Source organism: Carassius auratus, chromosome 2, assembly GCF_003368295.1.
Source record: "Carassius auratus strain Wakin chromosome 2, ASM336829v1, whole genome shotgun sequence".
NCBI classification, from domain to species: domain Eukaryota; kingdom Metazoa; phylum Chordata; class Actinopteri; order Cypriniformes; family Cyprinidae; genus Carassius; species Carassius auratus.
In genome coordinates, this window is record NC_039244.1 from 18,114,815 (window position 1) to 18,129,276 (window position 14,462).

Genomic DNA, 14,462 nt, shown 5'->3' on the forward strand with positions numbered 1-14,462 from the left:
ATTATTTTTTTTGAAGAGAGAAAAATTGTCTTAAAGCATAAAATGATTGAGATTGCCAGTCAATCAAAGAAGGTGGGCTTTACTTTTTACAGAAGCCGGACATGATATCCAGTGCACCTCTTTAGTTTTAATGGTTAAAGAATGTGAGATAAGCTGTAAGTAGATAAACACTTCAAATTTGACAACCGTGTTATGATAGATATGACCAATAGTAATACACAGTGATGCAAACAACTAAACTTTTTGGTCATAGTTCCGTGTTTTTGATTAAAAATAGCCTTTATCACGATCTTTTAGGTGATTTGTGTAATTTTTTATTGAATGTGACTAGACAAGAAACATTAAAAAGCCATTTTTGAAATAAGATTAAGTGAATGTTTGCATATATAAAGATTATTATTATTATTATTATTTTGCAGATAAAATTGATTACTTTTTTATTTATTTTTATTCCCTGCTTATTAGAAACTATATTCCTTAATCTAAAAAATGTAGCTGTTAATATTATATTAAAAATGTAAATGTAACTCAAATTCTTGTTTATTGAATTGCTGTAGGCTAGAATAATTCCTACTGATTTGATCAAAAGCTATTTTCTCATCAGTGTTGCCATAGACATTGCATTTGTTCCTTAGGGAGACTTGTTGTTCACCAAAATAAAGCCAATTTATTTCTGGCTTCACTTCAGCAGTGAGGTTGAAAAAATGTGAAATATTATGGTATTTAATTTTCTTTCTGATCGTATAATGATGTCATTACAGGGATGGCTTTAGGGTAGACTGGGGTTTAACCCTGTTCTGGAGGAACGTAAATTAAGTGTACACTTCCTATAACACGATTCTGGCCATATGCATATGGATATCTATGGAGTAGACCACGGTGCACGTTTCCCCTGTGGACATACCATGTCTGAGCTGATTTGAATATTTAGTCCTTTATGCAAACAATTCAGGATTTGTGTACTGTGAAAAAATAAATAATGAAAAAAAATATAAATAAATAATAATATACAAATAATGCTGTGTCTCTTCCCCCAGAGGAAAAACTACTGAGGCATCTTGGGAAGAGCAAGTAAGCAAACTTTATAAATGTAAATAACTTCCCAGAGAGCAATGGATGCAGGAGGAAGGCCGAACAAAAATAGCGCTGTGTAGGCACAAAAAAATGCATCCACAAAATGAATACATGAATAAAACAGCATGCTCTAAACAAATATGTTGTATCCATTCAAAGGTAGGCCAAATAATTTATGTGAACCAACAGCTTTCCAGCTCTGACAGATGTCGGTGATCATTTTTCTGGCTCAACTTCCATCACTATTAACAACATATGAAGTGCTACAATCAACAGTGTGGCCAATTCATTTGCAGTAGCTTTTCAATTATTTTGCTCATAAAAATAAATGCAAAAAAAAAAAAAAAAACAAACAAAAAAAACAAAAACATGAAGGACCAATATGAAACTTTATTATTATTATTTTTTTTTTTATCAACACTTTTCCTTCACTGTTTGAACAGGATTTTTTTTTTTTTTTTTAGATTCTGTAGTTTTTCAATGTGATTCATAAGGTTCACTGTATGGTGCCACCCAAACATGACAGAAGTCCAGTGCCTCACATCCAGTCCCTGCGCTGGAAGTTATGTCAGTGAACCATCAGAGAAAAGGATATGGCACCAGTAGTCTGTGAATCACAGCAGAATCACTGTAATTTGTTATCTTTTGGAAGATCCCATTTCCGATGTGTTGATGCAGCAGATAGATTCCCATACCATAACCATTTATCCTGTCACTAGAAACTGTTGTCACACTTTTTTTTTATCTTTCTGCAGAAAAAACAAAACAAAAACCCAGCATTGAGAAATATTATTTGTAGAAGCCACGAGTCATAAACTCTTAAAACAAAAAGTATGAAAATAAAAATATAAATAGACTGTTTACATGTATTCATGTCAGAATTAATGTATTTTGTCTAGTGAAAGCAATGTCTGCATTAGTTTGAGCCCAGCTAGTCATGGACAGTGAACATGGATAATTTGCCAGGAATGATCAAGTACACTTCCTGATAACTATTTTACTGATTATAAAATGAGTATTCCTAGTGTCCTCATGTCAGAATATTTAAGTTAATTATCTTTTTTTTATCATCCTGCAGGTAACCCGATGAGAGTATTTGTCATTCAGTTTGACAAACTGAACTTAGTTCAGCCAATATAGTTCTGTCTGTCTGTCTGTGTCCAGAATGATCTTTAGGTTTTATAATGTTCTCATCTTATTATCTAAAATAAATGAAAGGGTGCCATTGTCTTTTGCACACTGAATTGTGACGTCTGTATATCTCATTAATACAAGGTCACTATCAAGATAATGTTACAATTTTATGCAAATGCAAGATTTATTTATACACTTAAGTATACGATTTCAAATTGATGCACATTAAATTAAGTCAGCTAAAAACTGAGGAATAACACATTTGTTAGGTTTTACAGTGATTAATTGAGTATTGTCACTGCTTGAATATTCCACAGTTAAAATACGGTAATGAAAATGGCACATGTTGTATATATTGCCCCAGCTGTGATTTTAGAAGTGAAAAATGATTTGCATATGGAATGGTGATGTTCAATTAAATCTGATTAAAATGAATTGCTTGTCTTGGAATGAAAAATGAAAATGCAGTTTTGCTCAATGGGTTAAAGAAAAGGGTGAATTCTCAGCTCCCGTTCCTCAATGACTTATGAATCCTGTATTTAAATGTTAGATTTAAGAAGTCATCTTTTTGTGTAGTTGTGCCATGGTCCGTTTCTTTTTGTAACTGACATGTCATGTAACTGGTCCTTAGCCTTACTCTGTTTGGACAGCAAACTTACTTTACTTTGGTTAGTAAGTCTAATGGTTAGAAATGATAAATGGAAGTGTCCTCTGTTCCTTTATATAGATGATTAAATAATAATGAAGTTATGAGAATGAAATTGAATCATCAGAGCAGCGAATTCAACAGGTTGAATAATGTCTTTTGTTACATTCGAGTATTTGATTAATCTATCGTCACACCCTCCCATTTAGAAATGTCTCCAGCAAAAATGCCTGATTCAGCATTCTGTCTGCAACCATTGATAAAACCTGTCAAGTTACTTTCATGGCTTGGGTTTTTATGATCGACCCTTCTGATAATTAATTCATTCACCAGTTACATGTTGTGAATAAGGAATATGTTTCCTGTCTAAGAAAGTGGGTAATATTCAACTTCCGCACTCTCTTTAATCCAACACAATGAATCACAGGATTTTCATTTCTCATTAATTGGCAATTCCTTGTAAAATGGTGTTAAAATAACACAAATAACAATAAAATAAAATACACATGCATACATAGAACTGTCCTTCTGTCTGATGAAGTCAAAGAGTTTTTATGTGTTGAGTAACATTGAGCACATTGGTAATACATTCGCAATGAAATTTCACTTGCTATCTTCAGCCTTGAAGAAAAGCAGACAATGTTGAAAAGAGCTTTCATCCTAGGAAGCTGGATTACTTTTTTCCCTTTTGCTAGGGCCTCAGGATCTTTTTGGCGTGCTTTTATCTTTAACGTTTTTCTGAAATGTGAGACTGAGTTGAAGTAGCGCCCTTCGCAAAGTGTCAGCCTTCACCTGGTGAAGCTATGACATCAAAGAAAGCCAAAATGGTTTTAAACTTAAAACCTGAAAAGTAGAAAGCAAAAAGTTTTGACCTGCTCTTTGCATACTGACGAGAGTGCACTATTCAGTGTAAGAACAGAGCAAACTTCGTGAGTACACAGGCTTATTCTGTTCTTCTATTGCATTCATCAGAAAACCCATCAAAAGAGTATAAAATGGCCTGGGAGTCTAAAATTAATGTGAAGGGGGTTTGCAGTATCTTATTAAAAGCAGTTGTATGCCTTGTGGCTTAAAAAAAATTGGCTTTTTTTTTTTTTTTTTTTTTGTCTAAGGAGGTCAGAATCCCTCTTCTGTCATGTATCACATAATTTAAATACACGAAAGCATAAGTGTGGTTTTATCTCTCACAATTCAGCAGACAGCAAATCTGATACTCATTCCTTTTTGCAAATATACTATTGTAATAGTTTAACTCCTTAATTAACTTAATGAACTACTAATTGTTTATAATAAAAACAGCCATACTCACAGAAATTACAACAAATTTATCTAAATGCATCTTCAATTCAAATCCTAGACGACTATGACTAATTAAGCGAAGCTTAATAGTATAGGATAAGAACATTCAGTCTCATTAATAATTAAATAGACACATCCTCGATCTACTATATTCCATTGCCACATCACAAATTGTGACGTGTACGCAACAAATATTTTAAACCCAGGAGATAAAAATAATGCAAAAAAAAAAAAAAAAAGAAAAAATTAATGCTTACATTGTCTTCTATGGATGTGCAACACAAACACTAAAGTCTCAGAATAAGTAGTCTGGGGTTTCATGACCCTTTAATCACACTCATGTCGTTCCAAACCCTTATGTTCGTTCATCGTCAAGAACACAAATTTTGATATTTTTTAGGAAAATACCCCCATTCACACGAAAATATTGATATCAATCAAAACATGTCATTATGTAACTCACACAATACCTGAGTTTGTATTCAAAGAAATGTCAGTGAGGCTTGAACTGAAATGTTTGACCAACAGAATATGCAAGGAGAGCAAATAAGAGTTAGTAAGATCCCTACAGAAACCTACAGAGGAATGAAAAGCAAAAGACCTGACATAGATTTCCATCAGGTCGGCACAAAGCAAGAGAAACTGTGAGAAAACCGTAACCCATAATCTTCAGTCAATCTCTATTGAGTTGTTATTGCATTTTGATGGTCTCTAGAGAGGTGAACTATATCTTCAGTTTTACATTTTGGGATTAAAATGTCAAGTTTAAACAGGATCAGTTTTATTTTGGCTGCTGTGAGATGATTTATTATATGCTGAAAAAGAGCTGGGAATCAGGTGAATTTTTTGAGAGTTTCTATTGCATATATTGTGCTCACTGATACAGACAGGCTGCTTGACAAAAAAAATTGAGAGCAAAATTTGCTGTGAACATGGCCTGAGGAAACCATTGATGCACACAGATACTAACAGTGTGGGTCGCAAAGAGGAAAAGCAAGTACAAATAATCTTCTTTACCATGAAGAGTTCAGATAGTTGCAGAAAATGTAAGTCCTGCCCTGTCTTAGAACATTAGATCTACATGGCCTCAGGACTACCAGAAGCTTTAGTAAATGCTAATTAAAAACTATGAAACGATCAACTGAACTGCTCTGTGCTCTTTTAAAGTGCATAGAGAAGCAATGGGATGCCAGATTTGTACTGACACAGCAACCTCTCATCTATCCTTTATGCCCTACTCGCACTCTTGCTCGCTTCTCCACAACCTCTGGCTTTCACAGCACTCCTTTCTGTCTTCATGGCTTTCTCCTTTCAGTCTCCCTTGCCTTTGGTTTCTGGTTGTGCAAAGAGTTTTTTTTTTTTCTTTTTTTTTTTTTTTTTTTTTATAGTGTTTTGTGATGGAGCCTTTGGAAAGCAACTCCCCAGAGCTCTCTGGGGTCTGACTGCATGAAAACCCATTTTGGAGCTGGGTCTTATAAGAGCCTGGAAAATGAGGGACAGCGACCCAGTGTTCTTTGGTTGGACTCTGAGGTTCTGGAATCAGTTCTGTAAGTCCCCTGCGGTTCCACTTCAAAGGGTGATACTGTACATGAAGAGAAGAGTGTCTAACTTCTCTTCTGTAAGTAAGGACAAGCTCAATTGTTATACAGTGTGCTCTAGTGTGAGTTACTAACTAAAGGTAATGACACTTCACATTTTTCAGTACTGTGACAGTAGTTTTCAAAATAGCATACTGTAGTGACAAGCTACTTTTACCAGTAGTACAGTAAAGTATTGAAATGAATAAAACTGCATATGCTACTTCACAGTCAGCAAGCTCGAGGAATCTCCTAAATTATCCTCTGATTGATTCAGTGAATGAATGCATTATGTTTACTAACAACAATGTGCGTATTACTGCCATACTGACTTTACAGATAACAGAATTTTTCTAGAATGTAACATTAAAAAATAAAATAAAAAAATAACCACATTTTCTGTGAAGCTGCTTTGAAAGTGTGAAAATCACTGTACAAATAAACCTTAACTCTACTAAATGAGTTCTTAATGATTATTGATTCTAAATGTAGTACTGGAACATCTGATTGATTCAAATCATGGAGTTCACTCTGACAGTTCTGATTCAGTTTGGTGAATCAGTTCAGGTCTGAACAAACAAAAGAATTGGTTTGCTCTAATCGGCTCACTTTATTCTCTCATTTGCACTGTATGAATCAGTTCACAATAAACGATACTTCCTGGTTTATATATGTGAATAGCTCACACTCAAAAGTCCTTTCTTTCAAATGCAGGATTAGGAAATTTAAATCATTTGTTTAATTGTTAAAAGCATATTTTCCTCTTTAAGTAGTTCAAATTTAGTCAATTTCAATTGTTAGTAGCATATAGTGTAACCACTTTTTAAAAAAAGGTTGTAGCGGTGATACCTTTGGGAACATTATATAACATTTATGCTATTTCAAATGCTGACAATATAAACAATATTGGTTGTTTATTTATTTGTAATAATTGTTGAGTTCATAGGTCTTCTGTGATAAATGATACCAAATGTGTGAATGTGAAACTTGTGTTAATTTTTACTTTCTCAGGATGTATTGTAGTTGCAGTAGTAGCTGTCTACCGCTCTGAGAAACCTATAAGAATTCAGTTTTCTGACTTCTGACAGTCATCACTTTCACAAGCGCACACACACTGACACACATCTAGTTACTCAATGGGCTTGAAAAACTGTCACAGCTGTCACAAGCTTTCTTCGGACTGAGTACTTATACAAGGTTGTCTCCTTGGAGAAAGACGGAGAGATAGGCATAGCTCAATTGATTTTTACACAGACTCAAAGTCTAAGTGACAGACAAAATTCAACCCAAATACAAACCTGGATCATGATCATTTGCAGCCCAGATCTTTCTGTTCTTCTTGCAGTGAGAGTGCATTAAATAGTGCCTATACCAAATACTCAAACATCACACAAGACTTATGTTGCATAAGGTGATTAATAATGTTATCTGCTTCTCCATTTGCTGTTGTCCTCTTTGAAAAATTATGGATATTGCCATATGTGGGATGAACAAATATAGCTCAAGCAAGGCTGAGCCAGTCACGCCAATTACCATCTCATCCTAGATGAGAAAATCATCAAAATCATGTGGCATCCTGTTTGAAGTGTCCATCATGGAGAAGCCTATTTCATAAAGCCAGTTCTCAATATTTTACTTGAATTTAGGTGGTCAGCAGGGAGTTGGGCTGGTTTGAGGAAATCAGGCAGACAGAGTCCCTGCTGGATTCAGGACATTCACACTCTGGTATGTGATGGGGGATCTAATGACCCACTTTTGTGCTGGAAAGTGGATCATAGGAGGTCATTCATAAGGGGAAGTTGTCCAGTTCAGCTGGACAGAGACCAATCTCTTCCTGCTTACCACATGAGCTTCCTCTCAGTAATTCATAATACAAACTTGTGTAAGTGCTTAAACCATACATACAGTATATGCAGTGGTGGACTTAACCAATAAGAGAGGTAAGCGTCTACTTAAAGGGGCCCAGGGATTCAGGGGGCTTTGATATTGGTTAAAGATGTTTGGCAAACTCTCTGGAGATCATCAAATGTTTATTTTTACAGCATGTTTTGCAGCTTTGTGAAAAAAGACACATCTGTTGATTTTCTGAAGGTGAGGTATTTAATAATAATCTAAAGAGTTTTATTCCAGTGTTGAGCTCTTAGGTTCATGATTCCTCTCATTAACTGTAGTAAATAACAGGGGCGTGTTTAGAGTTTTTGGGGACCTTACCAAGTGGGACTTGGGGGGCCCTCCTTGGTAGAAATCATGTTCCGCCGGGGTAGGGGTGTTATGCACTGGGGCATCGGGGATCATGTGGTGGTGGTGGTGAGCTCCCCTAGTCGCTATACATGGTAGTGAGCCCCTCTTTTCGCTATATATAATAAAACTTAGATGTTTCGCACACAGCGAGCTATTCACTCTTAACAACACAGTGCCATTCTGCAACAAAACACCAATACTGTGTTGTTCATAGATGCCATGGTTGATTCCTCTTTGTTCTCACTTGGAAATATTGTCATTGGTGAGGCAAAAAGACACAAGGTAAATGACAGTATTATGTTTAAAATATAAGCAATATTAACTTTGCATTTAATTAACTGCTGTATAAACTCACTCAAAATCATATTGGTCTTTAATATCGCACCGCTGATACAAGGTGACTGTTCTTGTTGGCAGACCAAAACAATTATTACAGCATCAAATAGTTAGTGGTTATGGTTGTTCATTAAATTAAATTTGCAGTTGGTTTTTATGAAATGTTTAAAAACGGTTCCTTTAAACCAAACGTTTCTACTAAAGATTCACACTGTACATCAATCGGTGACCCAAATACATCTCGGTTACTGTTTACAAAATTTGTGCATCAAAATACTGCATTTGATGGGTGCATGGCTTTTTATGTTAACAACAAAGGACAGGGAAAGCATTTTCAAATTTTTAGTTTTATTATTATTATTATTAGCATTCAGCAATGCTACCTGCATTTCAAATATCAAAACCAAGCAAGCTCTTTTGTTGCAACCTACTAGCAAGACTGTCAATCATCTTAGTAAGAGATAATTCGAACATAAGTCCCTTAACATAGATCACAAGCTCAAAGATTTGTTTATTTTTATTTTTCTTTCCCATCAACACTATCTTTTAGAAAGCATCAGAAACATGCAAGGTCACCTATCTCTGTGTGCACTAATTCCTTAGGGGTGTTTTTAATTGTCAGACCACCATCTGATATCGAAACACTGGAGAGTAGCTCAGTTAGATAACACTGACTGTATTCCTATAGGGGTGGGTCACATAAATATGCTCTCCTCTGCCATCAGCTCTTCATTAAAGACTGAATAATGTTGAACTGCTGATGAGACTTTATTTGCATCTCAACATTAATTCTAGTCAGCTCCTTTGTTTCAGCCAGGACAAGAGGGGGCAACAGCTTGTTAGCAGTAACAAAGATAGACCCTAAAAAAAATGTCAAGACCCCTGTGCTTGTGTGAGCGTTGCACACAGTGATCCCTGGAATCATGGCCTGCTACTTTGGGTATATCATCCATCATGCTTGGTTTGGCATGAGAGTATGAGATGCACATTAATCTATTTTTAGAAATTTAAATGAGGAGGATACTTTGTCGTGCCTGGCTAAATCTGTGGGCATAGTTGATGTTTTAAGCAATGGATTACTCCAACTGGAAGTCATTTGCAGCTAAGGTCAAAAGTAATCGGAAGTCATTTTTACTGGAGGCTGTTTCCATGTGTGAAATACTGCATGCTCAACTCAGATGATTGGCCACTCACCCAAATACCCATGAAAACGCCACCCACAAAGCTCACCAAAATATAGGACTATCACAACAATAAAACTGATCTTAAAGCATATTTCTGGAATATTGTTATCTGCCATATATACATTTATAAAGAGTTTGAGATTCGCAGTAGGAGTCAAAATTATGAGAGAAAGCCTTTAACAATGGCTGTCTGCTATAATAATGTCATATAAAATCCCTTATTAGTCACAGAAACACAATTCATTATTCAGAATCTTTAAGCCAAAGTGCCTGGCAGAGAAAGAAAACTTTTCTTAGTTCCCCTGCAGTGAATTTCAATCATTTCACATTTTTCAGTCTGTCCTCTTTCTTTTCTGCAGGTCTGTTTCTGAAATGTAATGGTGAGTGATTGAGCCCTTTCCAATGTAATTGGACCATAATGGCTTGATCACTGGCCTGCTCAGCAACAGAAATTCACACTGGACAATGCAAAGGCAAATAAGCAGGAATTCACACTCTATTAATCTCCCATGGTGTATATGTTTTAATATGTATGCTTAGAGACCAGACTTGGATGATTTTAAAATAGGCTGTCCTGAAACAATAGAAAAACAAACAAATACAATGGGGGCTTGTACAGACCATGGCTTCGGAATATTCAAGGACATTTACTCCCCATTTTAAGAACATTCTTACTCTCATTCTCTTGAATGCTTAAATATAGTGCTAACAACTGACTTCCGAATGTTTCATTGTCTTCTAGCTGATTAATAGGGTAGTTAAGGTAATGGAATAAAGACTGTTTAGATCATTTCCTAGCAGTCAGTTATTTCTCGGTCAGAGTAACGGTTCAAATATTGCAAAATTTGTCAATGCCACCATGGTGTAATTGCAAGTTTTGCAATGCGAGAACCATGATCTGCCATAGAAAATAGATTATTGGAGTTCTTGTAGATATCTGTACATTTCTTAAATTTGCAGAGCACCATGTATTCAGAAATGTTCACCCTTTCTCCTCGGTTGAATTCACTTGTTATACCAAATAAAATGACTTGAGAAATACAAATTGTCAATTTTCACCATAACCGAACGACCAGAAGGAAAGAGATGATGCATATCGCCGCTTACCGCTGATGCTTTATAAACATCCCCACAAAATGCCATGGCATAAAAGCTCTCAAGGATAAGCCCTTTTCCCATCTACACTAACGGCATTAGCTCAACCTGATTTAAAGTGAACCCAAGTCAGATTTTCCACCGCCGCCTATACATCATGCTCACTGAGGTTTGAAAACGTAATGGCCATTTAGTTGACAGATCTCAATGAGATTACGAGGAAAAAGTGGAGGAAGTGTGAACAGACTCAAGGCTTTTCCATAAAGGCACATACCAGCTTAGGCTCCGTAATAAGATCTGAAAGCGCTGATACAGATTAAATGCTCAACATCAGTCACAGGAAGGCATGGCAGCGCTGGGTTTACACTCACCTGTCAATGCCTATCAAGCTCCATCAAGGACATGGATATAAGTCAGTGACTCGAGACACAGAATGCACTGACGAATGCTAAAAGCAGGTACCTGTTCAATCTGTTATCGTAAGGCTACTTGGCAGACCTGAGACAAATATGTAAGCATGCTCAGCTGTAAAGGTCCATTACTTGTGACACTGGGAAGCCATTCATAAGATTAAACTGCTGAAAAGTTGCACTCTCTCAATGCATAGTAACAAGCCAACAGAGACTGATGGTGTATTAGTGTGGACCTTTCAGTTTTCACCAGGTTTGACACCTTTACTGTAAAACCATCATTTAATTTATGATTACTGAGCTAACTTTAAAGTTATTATACCATTTGCTATATTAAAAGCTGATATGCAGAAAGTCAGAAGAAGTGGGCCACAACAAATTAGTCATATTTATTTAGGCAGCAGCTATTTTCTCTAAAAGAGGGCAGATGTTTTTTGCACTGATTGTTCTAGAAGTAATGTACCAGAGGAATGGAGAAAATAGCCTCGCCATCAAGATTGGCTATTCACATTTGTAAATAGACACTAGCTGTTCAGTGTCAACAAGGAGTAAAGTTTATTTTAATATGTAGCTTGTTTTTATGTTAGCTTATTAAAAGACATCTAAGTGGCATCATTATGCTGGGCTTTTTTAAGCACAAAAAAAAAAAAAAAAAAAAAAAACACTGGGATCAATGATTTTCTGTGTAAACAAGCATGTTATCACCTCAAAGATTCCGTAGGCGAAAAATGCTACAAAACAATAGACAATGAAGACTGAGCAACTGCAGTGTTTTTTTTTTTACGTGTTCATTATTAAAGAAGTCAGTAATAAAAGACCGACTTGAAAACGTGTTGTTTTTTAAAAACATTTTTAATTAATTAATTATTATTATTTAATTTTTTTAAGAACGTGCACCAGAAGGACAATGATAAAAGTTAATTAGCATTGTTTTTATGTACATTGTGAGTTTTAATGACTTTGCTAATAAGGAGAAGCAAATGCCCCAGTGGCTGGTCGGAGAGTGTTTTGTTATGAAATATTCATATCCACCTAACACTATTCCAAAACGTTGTGCCTGTTTTCCAGAATACACATTTTTTATAATAAATACCAAAATCATGTTCAATGTTTATAATCCAGCACTTTAAGCTTGATATATATATATATACAGTATATATATATATATATATATATATATATATATAGTCACGATAGAAGAGAAAACACTGCCCTAATTTGATATTTCCAGCATATGTAGATTATACTATGAAATTTTACTTTATATTACTTAAATGTATTTTTTACCTTGTAAATCTAATACTAATACATGCTGAATATCTTTTAGATATTTTAATTATTACTATTATTCTTTTTCTTTCTGTTAACACATATGTTCACTAAGCAGCACTATCTAAAGCTCACCTAAATTTGAAATTAAAACTGAAAATTGAAATTGAAATTGAGAGAGAGAGAGAGAGAGAGAGAGAGATAATCTGTATATACTGTATACAAATACAGATTAACAAACTATACCTAATAAACCAATTATTTTCTACCCTTTCCATCACAGAGCTCACAGAATCTACTGGCAAACTTAATGCATCAACTAAAGGAGGAGAACAAACAAAGAAAATATGTTGTCCACCTCAAAATACAGTGTTGATTTGGTCAATGCGGGAATGATGTGACTCCCTGTGCTGTGTCAGTGAGATTGAATTATTTTTGAACTGATAGCATTTTTCTAGTATACATCAGTATCAGCAGTTCTCTGTTGCTGGCAGACACTGCAATGACAATAACAGATACTGTACCTTGTGTTTGCTGTTGTGCTTTGGCACTCAGGTCAAGAGTAGAGGAGATGGTTTATTCAGACAGCTTGAGACCCTCCCACCTCCTTCTGAATCATGATTTTCATCAGTATCTCGGGTAAGGTACATGCATGCAGTCATTATTCATTATGGATATGTGTGAGGTAACTGACGATCAATTCAAATTCAAATCAAAATTTTCTTTAAAGCAAAAAGTGCTTTGTGTGTGTGTGTGTGTGTGTGTGTATGCGACCCAATATAAAGAATTAGGGTTCACCAATTGATAAAATCCTCTCATCAGTTACTCAGCCTCATGTTTTTTTTTTTTTTTTCTTTCTTTTTTTTTTCATGGAACATCAAAAGATATATCGAACAGAATCTTCATACTGTTCTTTTATAGTAAGAAAATGACAAACACAATTGGAAATTATAGTTTGGGGTCAGTATGATTTTTAAAGAAATGAATACTTTTATTCAGCAAAGAGACATTAAATGGAACAAAAGTGATAGTAAAGACATAATGTAACAAAATAATTATATTTCAAATCCATGCTGCTCTCTAAAACTTTGTATTAAAGACTCAACACTTTCAACACTGATAATAAGAAATGTTATGTGGACACCACATTAGCAGGTTAGAAAGATTACTAAAGGTGTTCAAAGTCTGGAGAAATGGCTGCTGAAAATTCAACTTTGCCATTATAGAAACATAACATTTTAAAATTTCATAATAAAAATATTAAACTTTTGGATGGTACTGTAAAACTCAAACATCTCCTTTTTTTCCACAAAAGAAATTAATAAAGTTTTGAAACAAACAATGAATGCAATGATAGCAGAAAGTTGCTGTGAGTATTAGCAGTTATGTCTGATGGCCTGTCTGATGGCACCTGCTCTTCCTTCGCACAGCATCACTGCCTTAACGCCTCCTCACGCTGGTGTAGAGCCTACGGCCATCATCAGAATCTATCATGTGGACAGAATTGCTGACCAGCTATTACTTCTCTGCAGTTGCCATAAAACCAGGCAATTAAATGCTTTTGGACTATTCTACTCTGTCTGAAACCAGTGAGTTCTGGATGGAGGCGGCCAGTGGAAATGGGAAATTCAATTCTGTGACAGTTACTGTGAAACTGAACCTGATGGGGAAATCTTTGTCGACTTCATGGAAATTCTGCATTCTAGATGGATAACTTTTTTATCTGAAAGTTAGTCTCTACAGACAGAGATCTTCTTAGCATTCCTTTTCTGATATGAATTAGACACTGATTAAACTAATACATTTTCAAAGTTTTACCTTTAAACATTCATGGGGTAGTGTAGCCTAACTGTTTAAACCCAAAGCTGGTGAATAGTAATTGAAAAATTGTCTGTTTGTACTCTGCGAAAGGTCAAGCTAAAACTTTGAACATTTTTCGTACTTAAATATAGGGAATAAAATTCTGGCCCACAAGCTGTTAAATATTTTCATGCCATTTATAATAAATGGCAATCATTAATATGTTATAATATAATGTCTAAGTAGATAAATAAAATCCAACAATGTTACAAAAATGTATTTTAAATGTATTTTAGCATCATTATATTTTACAATATGAAAAACTGACGTTCCAAAAAACAAAAAAAACATATCATGTTTTCTATAAAAAAAAAAAAAAAAATATATATATATATAT

The 14,462-nt window shown here is 35.0% G+C and overlaps 1 protein-coding gene across 1 annotated transcript in view; it reads right to left on the reverse strand.

Moving 5' to 3' along the window:
* LOC113040752 (tenascin-R-like) overlaps nt 1–12,943 on the reverse strand; it is a 30,219-nt gene extending 17,276 nt beyond the window's left edge. Inside the window, exon 1 of the mRNA XM_026199011.1 lies at nt 12,790–12,943. The gene's annotated coding sequence lies outside the window, so the exon portion shown is untranslated. The remainder of the gene's footprint in view (nt 1–12,789) is intronic.
* Between the last annotated feature and the right edge of the window lie 1,519 nt (nt 12,944–14,462).